This window comes from Bison bison, unplaced genomic scaffold, assembly GCF_000754665.1.
Source record: "Bison bison bison isolate TAMUID 2011002044 unplaced genomic scaffold, Bison_UMD1.0 scf7180017864162, whole genome shotgun sequence".
NCBI classification, from domain to species: Eukaryota; Metazoa; Chordata; class Mammalia; order Artiodactyla; family Bovidae; genus Bison; species Bison bison.
In genome coordinates this window covers 826,365-844,188 of record NW_011494734.1, presented here as the reverse complement: position 1 = coordinate 844,188, position 17,824 = coordinate 826,365, and the positions used below count along the sequence as shown (strand labels likewise).

General features: G+C 39.2%; 1 pseudogene; it reads left to right on the top strand.

Annotated features, from left to right (window-relative positions):
* Nucleotides 1-9,958: 9,958 nt before the first annotated feature.
* On the top strand, nucleotides 9,959-10,991 carry LOC104989725 (annotated as a pseudogene).
* The last annotated feature ends 6,833 nt before the right edge of the window (nucleotides 10,992-17,824 follow it).

Here is a 17,824-nt window from a genome sequence, read left to right as displayed (position 1 = left end):
AGTTGGAAAGCTGCTCATCTAGCTCAGCTTCTGAATTTTATCTCTGAAGCAGCACGCCCACAGAGCTACTATGAGTTGCCCAGGGTCTGAAACTCTTTAGTTCCTCTGGGGTCTGAAACTAGTTTATAGTTATTGTTATTAAAATCCTTTTAGTCATTTTATCTAACAATATGTCTGTGTAGTGTGTTATTTTTCCAAATGTGAAACTAATATGTGTTCATTGCAAAAAAGCAAAAACAAACTACAAGAGTATAAAAGGGAAAAAAAATAGTTAACCTCAATATTTAGGGATTAATCATATTTTGGTGTTGATTTGTCTAGTCTCCTTTATAAGTTCTTACAAAATTAATATACCTATCATACCATCTTGTTATGAGTCTTTTATGGTTAACAATATATTCTAAGCATATTCTCTTTTTTCAAAATGTTCTTTGTGAGAATGATTACTTAGTGAAGTTTTACTAAAGTTGAGCAGTTTATTTAATGTTCCCAATATTGGACTTTTTCAATCTCCCCATTTTTGCTATTATATTCAATGCTTATTTAATAAGCCGCATATCATTTCTGGAGTACTAACTTCTAGATTTCAAATTACTGGATCATTTAAAATATATACTTTGAAATTTATTTTCATATTGATCTTTGGAAGGTGTTGCTAGTTTATACTTTCACAAGTCAAAAAATATTTTAACTCTTATGTTGGAGTGTAGTTTATTGACAGTGTTGTGTAAATTTCAGTTGTACAGTAGTGATTCAGTCATACATACACATGTATCTATTCTTTTTCAAATTCTTTTCCCATTTAGGTTGTTACATAATATTGAGCAGAGTTCCCTGTGCTATACAGCAGGTCTTCCTTGGTTATCCATTTTAAAAAACAGTGTGTACACATCAGTCTCAAACTTCCCCAACTTTTCTTTCCCACATTCTTCCCCCTGGTAAACCATAAATTCAGTCTCTTAAGTCTGTAAGTCTGCTTCTGTTTTGTAGATAAGTTCATTTGTACCTTTTTTCATTTTTTTAGATTCTGCATATAAGCGATATCATTTATTTCTCTTTGTCTGACTTCACTCACTGTGACAGTCTCTAGGTCCATCTGTGTTGTTGCAAATGGCATTATTTCATTCTTTTTTATGATTACGATTCCATTGTATATATGGACCACATCTTTATCCATTCTTCTGTTGAAGGGCTCACAAGTCATTATTAAAACTCCCATGAGTTCTAGACAGTGCCATTAAAACAAATGTCATTATTTAAATCTGCATTTGTTTGATTGTAAATGAGGCCAAACTTCCTTCTTTATTAGCTATTTCTGTTTTTTCATTTGTAAATTCCCAGTATTTTTACTTTGCCTGTCTTTCTATTTGGATGTTTTTTTTCTCTCTTAAAATATAAGAGTTCAAGAAACACATATTCTTTTGACTCGCTACTCTGCACCTCCCCACCCCCACAATATTTTAATTTTTCAGTGTGTGTGATGTCTGATTATCCCTTCTTTTATGATGTTGTCAGCTACTGATGACCATTGACACATCCATTAATTCGTTAGGTGTTCCAAAATGCTGATATTGTAGTTTCGTCATTTTTCTCTTTTATTTATTTCCTGGAGTATTTTGTAAAGAAAAGTGTCCTCATTTCAGCTGTTTGGATACATCATGTATGGTTGGTATAAGCAAGTAAATATACATGCTTGATTCTTTACTAATACTTAGCATTTTTGAAATAGTTGATTTTACTAGTTTCTTCCAAAAGGACTAAAAGGATTAAATCAGTAGGTTTAAATATGTTTGTGTATTATTATATTTATTAATGCATAAACTTCCATCTGTGGCCAGCAGGAGCTCCTTGAACACAGCTGATAAGAGACAGGGCTCTGCTTTCCACTTGCTCTGACCTCTGCTCTTGCTTTTCACTGGCCACATACAGTCTGTGGAGTTGAGCTGGATGTTCTGAGAGGCCTAGAAGAGAGGGGAGGCTCACTGAAGGTTCCTGGGGTTTAGAGTTAACTAACTTGTTGCTAATCAGCACAACAGATACATGCCAGGGATACAGTAGTGACCATGAATAATTAGTTTCAGATAAATGCTCTGGAGAATATGAAATAGGGTGACATGTTAGAGAATTTACTGGTTTAGGCATCAGTGAACGGAATAGTTTTTAGCTGTTGTGCACCTGGAGTCTGTAAGATAGAATCTTGCCTTTTATGACCCCAAAACAAACCATGGAGTCATTGAGTGGGGCTGTGCTACATGATTTTGAGTAGAGAAGGAACCATCTCCTGAAAGAACAGTTGAAAATTGAGCTTAGAAATGTGTGTTTAAAGCTTTAAGGTGGATTTAAATTTATTAAGATTTGGGAGACTGTGTACTTCTATTAATAATTCCTCAATAATTCCTCTAATTATATGTGGTAAAAGTAATTCTGTAGTTAAAATGGCAACCTGTCCTCCAGTGACACCTCAGGAGAGAAATCTCTTGACTGTAAAGTAAAAGCCTCCATATTTATAGTCTAAGTTTTGTAGTCTTTGAAGAAATAACTTTTTGACTTTCTTTCCTGAGGTAATGGCTGTTAGAATTTACTGGAGGCAAGGAGAGGGGCATGGTACTATCTTCTTTTAGGAAAGCACTTCAGTTACAAATTTGAACATGTTACCGTTTTGGTGGAAGCACTGTTCATTGAGCTTTTAAAAATCCGTACCATGATTCACTGTATGAAGCTGGATACATGCTACTTCTAACAAGGATTTCACTCTTCAAGGTAGCAAGATCATCATCAGTATCATGAATATACCTGAATGAGTAGACAAGCGCTCAATAAATATTTTAAGCAAGCTACTTTAACCTTGCTAAAGTAGATGATGAAGTTCACCCCTTTTCACTGTCTTTTTTTTTTTTTTTTTTAAATTTTTTTTTTTTTTTGGCTGCATGGAGTCTTAGTTGCATCACCTGGGCTCTAGTTCCCTGACCAGGGATCGAACCCCAGCCACCTGCATTGGGAGCTCAGAGGCTTAGCCACTGGGCTACCAGGGAAGTCCCTCACTGTCTCTTTTTGTTCATATTTTGCCCATTTAAAAGAAAACCAAAATTCTTGAACTTTTCATTCCTGCCTATCCCATGGGTATTACTCTCCTTCTCTTAAATTGTCTGGGGAAGGATAATCCGATGGATTGTTTTTACAGTATTAATGTTTTGGTTCTTATATTGGGGGTCCAGTCTTTGCCTTATGATTGTGCTGTTAACTTGCACACATATATGTATTCTTTTGTATATTGCATATGTTGCATATTTTTAAAAGTATAAGCTGTTTATTTACAGTCTCCATATTCATCCATCTGCTTCTCCTGCCTTCCATTCTAGTTGTTTTCTATTTATTCGCAGTGTGTGGACCTACTCATGTAGATGACGCACACAGTATTATGTAATGGCAAGGTTAGCAAAGTCAGAAGGCCTTCCATCCGGAAGTTGAAGGTGGTGATGCTCTCTCTTTTGCCTGGAGTCGTTGTGAAGCGCACATGAGAAATTTTGCAAACTGTAAAGGGCCATACAGATGTAAGGACTTTGATGGTCCTATTGGCTTTGACTTGGCTAGAGTAACACAAGTAGTAGACTTACTTGGTTGGCACATGAGAATGTTTGATTTTTTCAGCGATTGGAAGCTCTCTGAAATAAGACTGTGTACTCCTCTATCACTTGAGATTTTTCTTCTTGACTCCTGCTTGTCTTGTCTTGAGCTGTCACTGTGATTAGGTCCATGTGTCATGCCTGCGCACACACCCCGGTGTCCGAACGGGAGAACTTGTTTCCTTGAGGGTTGCCTTTTCCCAGACCTCCCCCTCCCTTTTTTTCTGTTTCTGTTGCTTCTCTCTGAGCTGCCTGATACCTGGTAGCTGGCCTTTTGTATTCCTTGGTCATTTAGAGATTTAGAGTGCTCTTGCTTTGCCTTGGTTGGGTGAACAGGGTGTCTCCTAATGTTTGAACTTTCCATTCTGTTTTTGTGGTAACTTACAGTTTCTTCATTTCCCTCCCTTGTCTTTCTCTTACTACCTCCCTTGCTTTTTCTTTTTTTAACCCTTTCTCCTAATACCACAGCTCATTAAACTTGACAGTAACTAGAACAGCTCCTGAACACAAGCACCAGTGGAAATAAAAAGGCTGAGGTTGTGTCTGGGCTGTGCAGTAGTTAGGGCCCTGGTTCTAGCACAGGGGTAACAGGCTAGAATAGAAAAGGAAAATTGATAGGAAGGCAGAAGAACTTAATGGAGATGAGGAACAGCAGTGCAGTAAGTCTGTGGCATCGGACAAGATAGAACAGAGCAGCTGGTAGGTCAGTGAGGATGGCCCCTAGGCTGTGGACACACGCCTGTGGGTGGGCCTGGTAGCGCCGGGGAGCACCAGGGTGCGCATGCTGCAGAGCTGTGCCCACACCGCCTGCACTCTGCTGTTCCCTCGAGTGGAAGGTAACTAGGATGTGTTAACCTAAAACTGATAACTCACAAAGGTGGAAATGGGGGAAAATCTCATTTGACTAGTGGAGTTTTGATTTCATTGTTTTATATGGCACTGTAAGTTCAAAAAAATAGCTTCTTAAACAAAACATCCGTATTGAAGTATAATTCACACACTATAAAATTAATCCATTATAAGTGTAATTTAGTATCTCACTGGGAGAAGGCAATGGCACCCCACTGCAGTACTCCTGACTGGAAAATCCCATGGACAGAGGAGCCTGGTAGGCTGCAGTCCATGGGGTCGCGAAGAGTCAGACACAACTGAGCAACTTCACTTTCACTTTTCACTTTCATGCATTGGAGGAGGAAATGGCAACTACTCCAGTGTTCTTGCCTGGACAATCCCAGGGACGGCAGGCCTGGTGGGCTGCCGTCTTTGGGGTCGCACAGAGTCGGACACGATTGAAGCGACTTAGCAGCAGCAGCAGCAGCAGTATCTCACCTAGTGCCACCATCACTATGGTCTAATTCCAGAACATTCTCATCATCCCGTAAAGAAACCCATATCCGTTAGCAGTTGCTCCTCTCAGCTTCTGGCAACTACCAGTCTACTTTCTGTCTCTATGGATTTGCCTATTTTGGACAGACCATACAATATGTGACGTTTGTGTCTGGCTTCTTTCACTTAGGGTAGTGTTTTTAAGATTTGCCCACTTTGTAGCATGTATCAGTACTTTATTCCTTTAAAAATTTAAAAAACATTGCAAAAATACACATAAGATTCTCCATCTTAACCATTTTAAAGTGTGAAGTTAAGTACATTCACTTTGGTGTATAACCAGTCTCTAGAATTATTTTTATCTTGCAAAACTGAAACTCTGTACCTGTTAAACAACAATTCCCCATTCCCTCTCCCCAGACTCTGACAACCACTATTCTGCTTTTTGTTTCTATGAATTTGATTACTCCAGTTATCTGATATAGGGTAGAATCATACAGTATTTGACTATTTGTGACTGGCCTATTTCACTTAGCATAATGTCCTCAAGGTTCCATGTGGTAGCCTGTGTCAGACTTCATTCTTTCTTATGACTGAACAATATTCCATGGTATATGTACACACCACACTTTGTTGATGCAGACTTGGATTATTCATACTTTTTGTCTGTTGCAAATAGTGCTGCTATAAACATTTATGTACAAGGATTTGTTTGAGTAGCTGTTTTCAGGTCTTTGGGGGTATATACCTAGGAAAGGAATTTCTGGGTCATGGGATAATTCTGTGTTTAACTTTTTGAGGAACTGCCACACTGTTTTTTCATAGTGATTAAACCATTTTACATTCCCACCAGCAATGTACAGGAGTTCCAGTTTCTCCACATCTTTTATAACACTTATTTTCCCTATTTTTGATAGCTTAATAGGTGTGAAAGAATATCTTGCAGTTTTTATTTGCATTCATCTAATGACTAGTGATGTTAATCATCTTTGCATATGCTCATTGCCCATTTTTATATCTGTTTTGCAGAAATGTCTGTTGCTCGTGTGTTAATTGGCTTGTCTTTGTTCTGAGTTGTAGGAGTTATTCTGGGTGATAGACCCTTATCAGGTAGATGATTTGCAAATATTTTTTTCCCATTTTATAGGTTGTCTTTTCACCTTCTTGATAATAATTCTTTGCACAAAATAGCTCTTCACTTCTGGAAGATGTTTTTTGTCAACTAAGACAGTTAGGCAGGGTTATGCTATGTACACAGCCAAAACTTTCCTAGTTTGTGGTATCTCTGGTGGAAAAGAATAAAAAGTGTTTCTCTTTCTATCCTGTGCTATGTGAAAAGGCTGAAGCAGTTGACATAAATATTGTGTGTTTGTGGAAAGTTGGGTTTGGCTTTTTAAACTGACACATAACTTAGTTTTTTTTATGCTCCATTTCATTCCACAAAAGGTTTGAGAAAGCTTATAATGGATAAGACAAAATGGAGAAGTCTAAGCAGATAAAAATTAGAATCAAAGGAAAAGTAAGTAGATTAAAGACTGGACAGAAGAATGTCATTGGATATTTCTAGATGGAAAGAAAATGCGTAGCAGTTGCTGTAGGATTATGGGTGATACGAAGTGTTTTTCACTGTATGTGATGGTTTTTATTTTTTCCCCATTTAGTATACATTAAAAGGGATAACGTTTTACTACATTATTATTAAAATTCTGAACACATTTTTCAGACTTGCTGCCTTCTTTGCACTGATACATAATCCATCTTCATGGTTTTATCTGCTTCCTGCATTTGTGTTCAGTTCATCCCTCTTCCCTGAACTTCACTTGGCTTAACTGCTCAGGAACCACCACCACCACCACCACCTCAGCCCCCTCCCAAAATCCTGTCTCAGTCATGGACTCAGCAGGTCTCATGGACCCAGCAGGTCTGAGATGTTCCAGTTTTATTTTCCTAGCCTCACACTTTACATTTCTTTACATCCGAAGTGTCAAGCTGCAGCCTGGCCTCTCTGCCTCCCCCCGCCCCCACCATTTGGCTCAGTCCTTCTAGTCAAATAGCCCCGGGGAAGAAGACTTCCCTGACCTCTTGGACTATTTCTCTTGCAGACTCAGGAGTCTTTTCTCACTGCTTCATGCCCTCTACCTGCTCTGTTATTGCACTGACCACAGTGTTCATGGCATTATGTCTGTGTGCTTTTCCCTTCCACTGAATGAGGACATAGAGTGAGATTCAGTGCTTGTCCCTGTGCCTAGTAGAGTATGTGGTGCAAGGTTGGCACCATGGAACCATGCCTGTCTATTAAATGAATAAATAAGACCTACACTATCACGTGGAGAAGGAAATGGCAACCCACTCCAGTATTCTTCCCTAGAGAATCCTGTGGACAGAGGAGCCTGGTGGGCTGCTGTCCATGGGGTCGCACAGAGTTGGACACGACTGAAGTGACTTAGCATGCATGCATGCATTGGAGAAGGAAATGGCAACCCACTCCAGTGTTCTTGCCTGGAGAATCCCAGGGACAAAGGGGCCTGGTGGGCTGCCGACTGTGGGGTCGCAGAGTCGGACATGACTGCAGGGACTTAGCAGCAACTCCATCATGAGGTGAAAAATGGTGCTTGTGGGTTGGATCACACCTGTAGATGTGTTCATGTGCCTGGCAATGCTTGGAAGCTTGAGATATTTCACATAAAAATTCCTTATTTCTGTATTCTGAAAAAATGAGACTTTCTGGCCACCCTGCATCTGCATTCTTTTATGATGGCTGTGCCCTAGACCTAGGTTGTGGTTTGTGCCCCTTTTAGATGGTCTGCCATAGTCCCACCCTGCTCATCTTACAGGAGGCCTGGCTGTCCCCTTAAGACATTTGAGCTTAGAGCTCTGATCTAGTGGATGGATGGATGCTATAGAACCAGATCTCTCTACATCTGTCTCTGGTTGGCCTGTTGGTAGAAGGTAGACAGCAGTTATTTTGAAGTTTTGGTCTTTGGCATGTTTCTTCAGTTTTATACTTCTTTGAGTTGGTTAAGGATACTGCCTAAAACTTTGATACATATATATACAACTAAAACAAAAGTGCTGATGAATTGAATTTCCAAGGACATTAGCAGAATAACTGTGCTAATGACACAAGCTTGAATAAAATGAAGTGTTTTGCTACTGGGAAAGTTTATCATTCTGAAGTTCCTAAATTCCTCTAGAACTTTTGATATGTAATCTGTACACTGCTCTATGGCTTTTTGGTTACACTTTTCTTACATTCAGGAAATATTTATGGATTTGCTTGGAAATATCTTTATGAAATTAGAGATGGAATTTTATTATTTATGTTTGGAATTTTAAGACATTAAGTAAATTGTTTTCTCTGTGACTATGCAAAATTTATGTGCAACTTTTGGGGAGACGTGGTCAATAATTCTCATTTTTTAATATATACTTTTATAGAGCTGTTAAGAAATGCTTCTTTTGTTTTCTAGTATTTATTTATTTGGCTGCATTGGGTCTTAATTGTGGCACACGGAATCTTCTTTGCATCATGCGGCATCTTTCTATGTGGCACATGTACCCGCTGGTTGTGGCCTGTAGACTCAGTAGTTTTCCAATTTGCTTTGATTCATGGACCTGACATTCCAGGTTCCTATGCAATATTGCCCTTTATAGCATCGGACCTTGCTTCTATCACCAGTCACATCCACAACTGGGTATTGTTTTTGCTTTGGCTCCATCCTTCCATTCTTTCTGGAGTTATTTCTCCACTGATCTCCAGTAGCATATTGGGCACCTACCGACCCGGGGAGTTCCCTTTTCAGTATCTTATCATTTTGCCTTTTCATACTGTTCATGGGGTTCTCAAGGCAAGAAAACTGAAGTGGTTGGCCATTCCCTTCTCCAGTGGACCACATTCTGTCAGAACTCTCCACTATAACCCTCCCATCTTGGGTGGCCCCACAGGGCATGGCTTAGTTTCATTGAGTTAGACAAGGCTGTGGTCCATGTGATCAGATTGGCTAGTTTTCTGTGATTATGGATTCAGTGTGTCTGCCCTCTGATGCCCTCTCACAACACCTACGGTCTTACTTGGGTTTCTCTTACCTTGGTCGTAGGGTATCTTTTCACGGCTGCTCCAGCAAAGCTCAGCTGCTGCTCCTTACCTTGGACGAGGGGTATCTCCTCACGGCCACTCCTCCTGACCTTGAACGTGGAGTAGCTCGTCTCGGCCATCCTGCACCCACATAGCTGCCCCTCCATGGATGTGTGGTAGCTCCTCTTGGTCGCCACCCCTGACCTTGGGCGAGGAGTAGCTCCTCTTGGCCGCGCTTCTTCGAGGTCCGTCACAGCCGGATTAGTCAGACGGTTTTCCAGGAGAAACTGTCTTCAAAGAGGATACATTGATGTTATATAATCCTTACTAAGGAATGTAGAAAAAAAACTATGTCCTTTCCTCCTCCTTGAGAATTCCAGACCCCTGTCTCCTCAAGAGCCCCATACCCCTCTCTGCTCCTTGGGAGGAGAGAAGAAGTCCTCCTGGACTTCTTATCAACCTGCCTAGGAATTGACTCTCAAAGTCATCTAGATTTCTGTGTTGCCTCATATTTACTGATATTTATTAAAGACTTCTGCGAGACTCTGTGCTGTAGCATTGTACAGGTATGCCTTTGGTATTTATCCTCAAGAAGAGTCTTTTTAATAAAAGTATAATGTAAAAAATGAGATTTAGGGGCTGCCAGTGGCAGAGGGGCTGGGGTGGGCTGCAGTCAATGGGGTCACTAGGAGTCGGACACGACTGCGCGACTTCACTTTATTTTTTCACTTTCATGCATTGGAGAAGGAAATGGCAATCCACTCCAGTGTTCTTGCCTGGAGAATCCCAGGGACGGGCAAGCCTGGTGGGCTGCCGTCTATGGGGTCGCACAGAGTCGGACACGATTGAAGTGACTTAGCAGCAGCAGCAGCAGTGGGGCGGCTGAGGGGCAGGGTTGGGGCAAGCGTGGCCTCTCTGCCTCATTGTGCCCTAATGCCGCCTGGACACTGTGGTGGCTGCTGGCACCATTAAGATCTGGACTTTGGAGCACGTCTTTGACCACCCATGGGAAATCGTTACAACAGCTACAACACAGAAATACCCAAACCCTGTGAACCTGAGTGTGATTTGAGTTGATGTACTAGACAGACACATAGATCCTTCTGAAAAGTTGCATAGCCATGCACTTCTCAGCACAGAGTAGGGATTGCTTTCCATTGTGAAATTTATTATTGGTGCACCAAGAACCAAAACATATGTGCAAGAACATTCTGTAGTGGATGCCATAGAGAAAACAGTGGAACTTAACTCTGCAAATATTTCATTTACAAATAAGGTTTCAGTAGATGAGAGATTTACATACAAACCACATCCTTAAGCTCCAGAAAAAGCTATTTTGACTCAAGAAGCAATAATTACTGTGACAGGAGTCAGTCTTGGCAGTTACCTTGAAGAGCTGATGGCAAGTACGATATTGTCCAATGCTAATAAAGGCCAAGAAGCAATGGAGTGTTTAATACATAAATTAAATGCTGAAATTGAGGAATTGACAACTCTGGCAAGAGGAAGCATATGGACACCAATGGCGGCAGCAGCATTTGTGGAGAAATGATTATGAAAGTTGATATATGACACCTAGTTTCCCAGGTTTCTACAAACTGACAGTGTATTTATTTGTTATTTAAAAAAACACAACTCTATTTTAGGTGGAATTTTTTTAAAAATAAGCTGAAGAAAAGCTATGTGACTTGATCAAAACAAAGATGTGCAGGGATCAGTTGAAATTAGTTTTTTCTGAAATGACTGATTTTGAGGATTCATTATTTATGCTGAAATTTAACAATTTTTGAAAAGTATACTTGGAAATTGGTATTGGCAGATGAAACCTGCATAAGGGAGAATTTTAAAGCTTTTCATGCATTGGAACTCTACCTCACTCTGGACCAATCCCCGGAGTCCCTTCTGCATATGCATGACCGCTGTGCTGGGGTAAACTTGGAGAGCTTACCTGAGGGAGCTCACTTTTAAAGGAGAAATTGTATCATTTTAAAAATGCATTAAAAAATAAAATAAAAATATATTAATTGTATAAAATAATTTGTTTTGCTCTGTTGCTGCTGCTGCTAAGTCACTTCAGTCGTGTCCGACTCTGTGTGACCCCATAGGCAGCAGCCACCAGGCTCCCCCGTCCCTGGGATTCTCCAGGCAAGAACACTGGAGTGGGTTGCGATTTCCTTCTGCAATGCATGAAAGTGAAAAGTGAAAGTGAAGTCGCTCAGTTGTGTCCGACTCTTCGCGACCCCATGGACTGCAGCCCACCAGGCTCCTCCATCCATGGGATTTTCCAGGCAAAGTACTGGAGTGGGGTGCCATTGCCTTCCAGTGCCAACCCCATAGATGGGGGCTAATGGCCACCAAATTGCCATTGCCTTCTCCTAAACCACCATTAAAAATGACAGTGTTTTAATTTTGTGCTCGAATAACATTTTTGGAGTAAAAATAATCACAAAAGTAATGACTCCAACAAAAGTGAAAAAAAAAAAGGTGAGATTTAAATAATACTTTGAAACAACAGAAGAAAAAAAAAATAGAATTACGCCTATTGGCAAATGTATGGCAGTGCCAGTGAGTGCTATAAGCGGGTAGGAAGCTTTTCTCATCTTTTTGTTCTTATTGGTATTTGTAGGAGTCCTAAGTCACCAGCTTCATAGACTTAAGTTCTAACATAAAGCACTTATTATACATTGGAAACTGATTCTTTATGCTTGGTTTTGATTTATCATTTGTTTATCCTTTTTAAAAGATCATAAAAAATTTTTTTTAACAATAAGACCTTCTTGCATGAAGAAAAGCCTGTTTGTATTCACCATGGCAGATGTAATGACATTTTTACTTCTAAAATTTTCAGTAGTAAGACTACTGTAGCACTAAGACTAATTGCTTCAGTTGATCCCCCTTTTCCCTACTAGGGAAATAATGCTTAACTCTGCCTCCAAGATAGTTCATGATCTCTTTTACATTATATGGTCCAGCCCTTACACTAAAACCTCCTTTTGAGCTGAGACCCTTTGTTTCCAGGCCATGTCCAGTTGCACCTGCCTGATATTCAAATCTCTTTTTCCAGTAAGCATAGAGGGAAAAGGTTTATGTTCCTTTTTTCAGAGCTAGAATGGTATGATGATTTGATACCTGACCATTAATTTACATTTTGCATTTCTATAATCACATTGTGTTCCGGCATTTCTTTTTTCAGTATCATAACTGTTGATACATCTCCCCCTTTTTAGTAGTATTTTCTTTTAAGTAAATGTTCCTGTCATAGTGTTTTAATTTTAATCCTGTGAAATTTCTGACTGTTCCTCATTTTCTTAAAAGTTGTTTTCTACTTAAGTTAGAGATGTATACAACATTAAAAATGCATCACAGCTAGAGACATTTGTAAATGAATGTTTTGGTTAAATGCTTTTCCAGCTGAAGGGTGGCATCTTGCCAGCCAGAGGGCGGCAGTTAGCCAGCAGTCTTTCTGCATGACTGTTTCTTTTTTTTTTTCTTTGTTCAGGCAGAGTAGTATCCTGCTTCTTTAAGGGTAGAAAACTCTTGTCCTCTTTTCTCCATGAGATTTTAAATCAATGTTTTTTGCTTGGTTTAAAAGAGTTGACCAGATGATTGTGGTGTGGTCTCCTGAGGTTAAAATTTCTAGCTAAACAGTTTGGTTCTAGCAATATGTCATATGTAATAATAATTATTCATAGTTGTTATGAGTTTCATTAATGTTTTGAAACTTTGGTATTTTTGGTAAATGTATTTGAAGACAGACTGAGAGTACAGAGATAGATGACTTTCTGTGGCCTGATGAAGTCCTTTAAAAGCCTAAAACACTGCCTCTTTTTCTCTCCCTGCAAGCTGAAATCTGTACTGAATTGCAAACTAAAGAAAAGAAATCCGGCACAGTTCTCATCATTGCCTCTGGCTCTTAAAACTAAATAATGTATGGATCTTGGCGAGAAGTATTCTGATTTTTGGGGGGCCCCTCTTCTGTTGGTTCTCAGCATGTTAAATGAACAGAAGAATGGATTAATAAAGCATAAGAATGAGGAAGAGAGCGTATTTTATCTGGAAGAATCTTTTTGTTTTTAAATGTTATTTGTCTAATATAAACTGTATATGAATTCCTTTTCATAATCTTTTATATACCGCTGTAGTAATGTAACAGGCAACAGGATTTTTGATAAGTAAATATCCTGTATCTTCTCCAAGCCTTTAGAACCCCAGGGAACAGAGAACTTTATTAAAATAGATACTTGATCCTAAAGCATTTTGAACAATAGTTATTTGTTGCCACAGTGTAGATGCTTCTAGGGTTTAGACTAGAGTGATAGTTTATATTTTTCCTTTAGATCAGGAATCCGTGTTGTAGTTTGATTTTACAATCTTAGTGTCGGAAGGCTTTTAGTTTTTCTTTTAGCAAGGAGGTGTGTGGGTCTAGGTTGAGATCTGTAGGCCTCACATAGCAATTACTTATAGCTACTTGGGGCTAGGGCAGTCCTGAAGTGCCTAGAATGGGTTGCTGTGTGTATCACTGGTCTCTGGATTCCCACAGTCACAATATTGAAAAGGTAGAGCAAATATTTTAGTTTTTCAGTTTGTCAATTTTCTTACCATTAGTCATATTAGGATATTGCCTAATGGGAATGAAGGGTTAATACAAAAGTCTGTCTCAAGTCTTTGAGCAGGACATTTCTGTTTACTTCAGCATGCGTACATGCATATCCTGCCTTATTCCAAGAAAGAATTTAAGGTGGCACTTTCTGTAGTTTTTATGATCTGAGTAAGTCTTACTTATAAATATGCTTGCCATTCTCAAGTTGAAATGAATCTGGCTTCCAAATGGTGTGTACTTATTCCAACAATGCTTCCATTGTACTGTAAAGTCTTGTTACACCTTTAGGGTTTGAATATGTTCTCTTGTCATAAATCTTTATCCTTTGATGTTAGAATCAATTTTTGGCATTGGCTGAAAGTCATTGAGTGCCAAGCCTGGTGAATAACCTGGATAGGCAGTCTGGGTTGTTAAAGCTTTTTGGTTTATTGTTTTTGACTCATGAACTATGAGCCAGAACAGTTTCAGGATGATGAAATGAGTTTCTGAGCCACAGTTAACTCGTTGTTACATCCAGCAGCCTTGAACAATGGGTCTAATTGACTCTTGGTCTTTGTGGGATGCGTCTACATTAGCAATACCATTGGTATCAAATAAACAAGTTAACATTGTCCTCACTGTGATTTTGATATGAATGTTCTCTTGCATTGGAACTGTAGCAAAGTTTTCCATTGCAGATTTCATGTTTTCAGATTATAGTGAAAACTTTTATCATTAGCTCTAGTTATTTTCTTAAAAATGTCATTTGAAAAAGCTATTTGTGAAAGGTGCAAAATAGAGAACAACTTCTAACTTATAGTGTAAATGTTTGAAACAGTCTTCACCAACTTTCTGTATCTTTATTTGCCACTGTCCGCTCACCACCAGCACCCCTCCCCAACTTTTCCTGTGTTCTGATTTTCCTGAGTAATTACCTAATTGGATGAATCAAATTATTACTTTGACAACATTTTATAGAAGATGAAACAGACTTATGGAAGATGTGACTGATTAGTTTGAGGAATCAGAGATACTAATGAGTCAAAATTCAAATCTCAGTTTTCTGATTCTGAATACCTTCCTTAACAATAACTTGAAAATTATGAGTTTTCTCCCTGTATTTCCATATATTTTACTTGTGGATTTAATGCCACACAAAGTTAAATGTTAAACTTTTTCTTAATGAGGTAATTTTAAATTTTATATTGACACGGAGCTAAACATGCATTAATCTCAACTGATTGTGTTTTGGCCTTGAAAATAATTGTTGCATATGAAAAAGTTACACCCCTCCTATGCCTGTGCCTTTGTTGTTTGCCAGAAAGTTATATTTTATAATCATATTTGTGTTTGTATAGAAACATTTGTTTGTATCGGTGTTAGTCATGATGATGCTATGCAGCTGTAAAAGTCACATTTTAAATTTTACTACATGAAATAGTTATTGTTCTACTATTTTGTCTTATAAATTTGTACATTTAAATTAGACTGAAGCATAAAGTTTACTTGTTAAATACTGTAATTCAAGTATGATGGTATCCTCTTGTGCTTGTGAATTGAAGAAGTGATCATTTTTATTTTGGAAATGTTTTAGAACTGTATAAATATTTGTATGGTAGTCTTAAGTTTGGATTGCAGTAGCTTAGGTCACCTGCCACTGAATTCATTCCCTGGGGAATGTGATATGGACATTCACCTTGACACCTCTGTTGGTGTCAGCTTCATTGGAAACTGTGCGTGTTCAAGACCAGTGGGTCCCCAAATAAAAATTAGAATGCTTGTGGGAAAGGAGTTTCCTGTGACCTGCCACTGCCTGCTGATAAACATGAGTTTAATAGCTGTGCTCCAGGTTCTTATGAGCAACTGTCATGTTAAACTCTGGCACACCCAAATGCTCGAAAGCTCAGAGGGAATGTTTATATGAAGGATTGTGTGTTGGATGTGCAGTCCGACCATCCTGTAGTATTCTACATTTTATGACTGTATTAAACTGAGCCATTTTGGTGACCTGCATTCCTGAAAAGCATTGTATCAAAGTGGGTTATGCTTCTTTCCGTATGAAGGGGCCGTTTCATCTCTCCTGGCTCATGATACAATATAATTTCTAATTTTTAAAGTTCCTCTTAAAGGAAAGTAACCACAGTGTACTGATTTTCCTTAACTAGAGATAGGTTAGCTGTCATAATCTTTTAGGTTCTGATTTTTAAAAAATGACAAGGTAAAGGATAATAGTAGAAAGAAAGCATTAAGTTTAGTTAAACTTAATGAAAAAATTATAGAGCATCAGAGTACCAAATCTCATATTTTAAATTTCGGAGGACTGAGACCTAACAAATTTCAGCATCTTTCCCCCAAACTAATGAGGGCTTGGGGTTCAACACAGGTTTCATGACTCCAAGTTTAGTCCTGAGGTTTATTACTGAGATTTTTTGAGTGAAGATGCTTGATACTTAGATTGTGAAAGGAGGAATAAGGACTAGAAGGGAGGGTCGGATGCTGCAGGAGTTGGGAAGAATGACAACTGAAAGTTACCTGTTAATCTGATATCATTATCAGCAGCTTTTATTGGGTGCCTCCTGTGTCAGGGACCTTGTGTTTCAGTTCTTAGGAACAGAGAGAGGAGGACCTTGCCATCAAGGGTTTGTGCCAAGGGGAGGGAGAAGGAAGATGAACCTTTGCAAACATAAGAAATGATAGATATGGTCAGATGACCTCTCAGGTCTCCTTCACGTGTGTGTGTGTGTGTGTGTGTGTGTGTGTGTGTGTATGTGTTTTAATCTCGTCATGTGGCTTGTGGGATTTTAGTTTCCCAGCCAAGGACTGAACTCAGGCCACAACAATGAAAGTGTCAAGTCCTACCACTGGACTGCCAGGGAATTCCCTTAAAATCTATACTTCTTTTCTCCAGCTGCCAGTCTCTGGACTACTCTTCCAGAGTAGAAACTGTAGAGTGTGCTCTGATGTGTGGAGCATGTGGGATAGGATAGAAGAAAATGATATAGTTTCACTGAAGAAAGTGTTATTTATTCTGCAAATAATAAGTGTAATGGATATAGATGCAGTTTTATCCAGACAGCAGTTGACTTTACAAGATTTATTATTCTTCTCTATTCTTAATATCTGATATTATTTTACCAATATCTTTTTCAAAAAGGTTAATATGAAATTCTTAAAACAGGAGTTTTAGCCATCATGTTATTGTATGGGATCATAATGTATTATGTGGGAAATATGTATTTCCCATATGGAAACATGTATTATCATGTGTTATGTGGGAAATATTTCATTCAAAAAGTTATGTAGATAAAATGCTTTTCCAAATGGGATGAAACCTTTAGTTGAGGGTTGTGGGAAATTTAAACTTTACTTGGAAGAACTGTGCTCTTCCATCCGAACCCAGTAATAAGTTGTAAGAATGGGAAAGTCTGAGACAGTAGTAGCTCCACCTCCATCTGGCCCTGCAGAAGAGGGACATTGGAAGAACAAGGGCCTCCATTCCCAGGATCTGCAAAAGCAGTTGTGTTCTCAGGGCCACCAGTTCTGTTAGTGCAAGAAACAATCCTTTTAGAGACTTGGCATAGGATCCTTAAGTTCCAGTGGGCATTGGGGGAGGAGTCCCCGAGGGCCGGAGTAAGGACTGGGAACGGAGAGCAGATTAGTGTTGCTGGTGATGTGCCTTGCCTGATTCTAACTGGGCTGAACAGGGTCTGGGAAGGTGGCAGTTCTAATTTGAACAGGTGCTGTTGCTGGTTCCTTGGTGGTAATGAAAGATCCCTGTGTGATGGAGGGTCAAGTGAAGGCCTCCTGAGGGAGGCAGGCTCTATTGGGTGCCTTTGTCTCCTCTCCTGCCTGTCTTGGGGAGAGTCAGTTGGAGGAGGGGCCAGGGCAACTTCTAAGCTGGGGGTTGTCAGCTTATTCTGAAGGCCTTTTTACTTAATGGTTTCACTTGCTTTCATTGGTGCAGAAACGTTATACAGTAGTAGTGATTGGATAAATTTTTGTTGCTTTTTTGTTTAATGAGATTTTTAGCTTTTTAGTTCCCTAAAACATCCTGCCCAAAATGCTAGCATGCAGTGGTGTCTGCTATGAATACAAAGTGGTTAAGAAGAATTCCTCCCCCTACCCCATAGCTATTTCCTGAATAAGCCTTGTTCTTTCAAATCTTTGTATATTGCTTGTGGTATTTCCTCTTCCTAGAATGTTATTCTCTGCCTGGTGAAC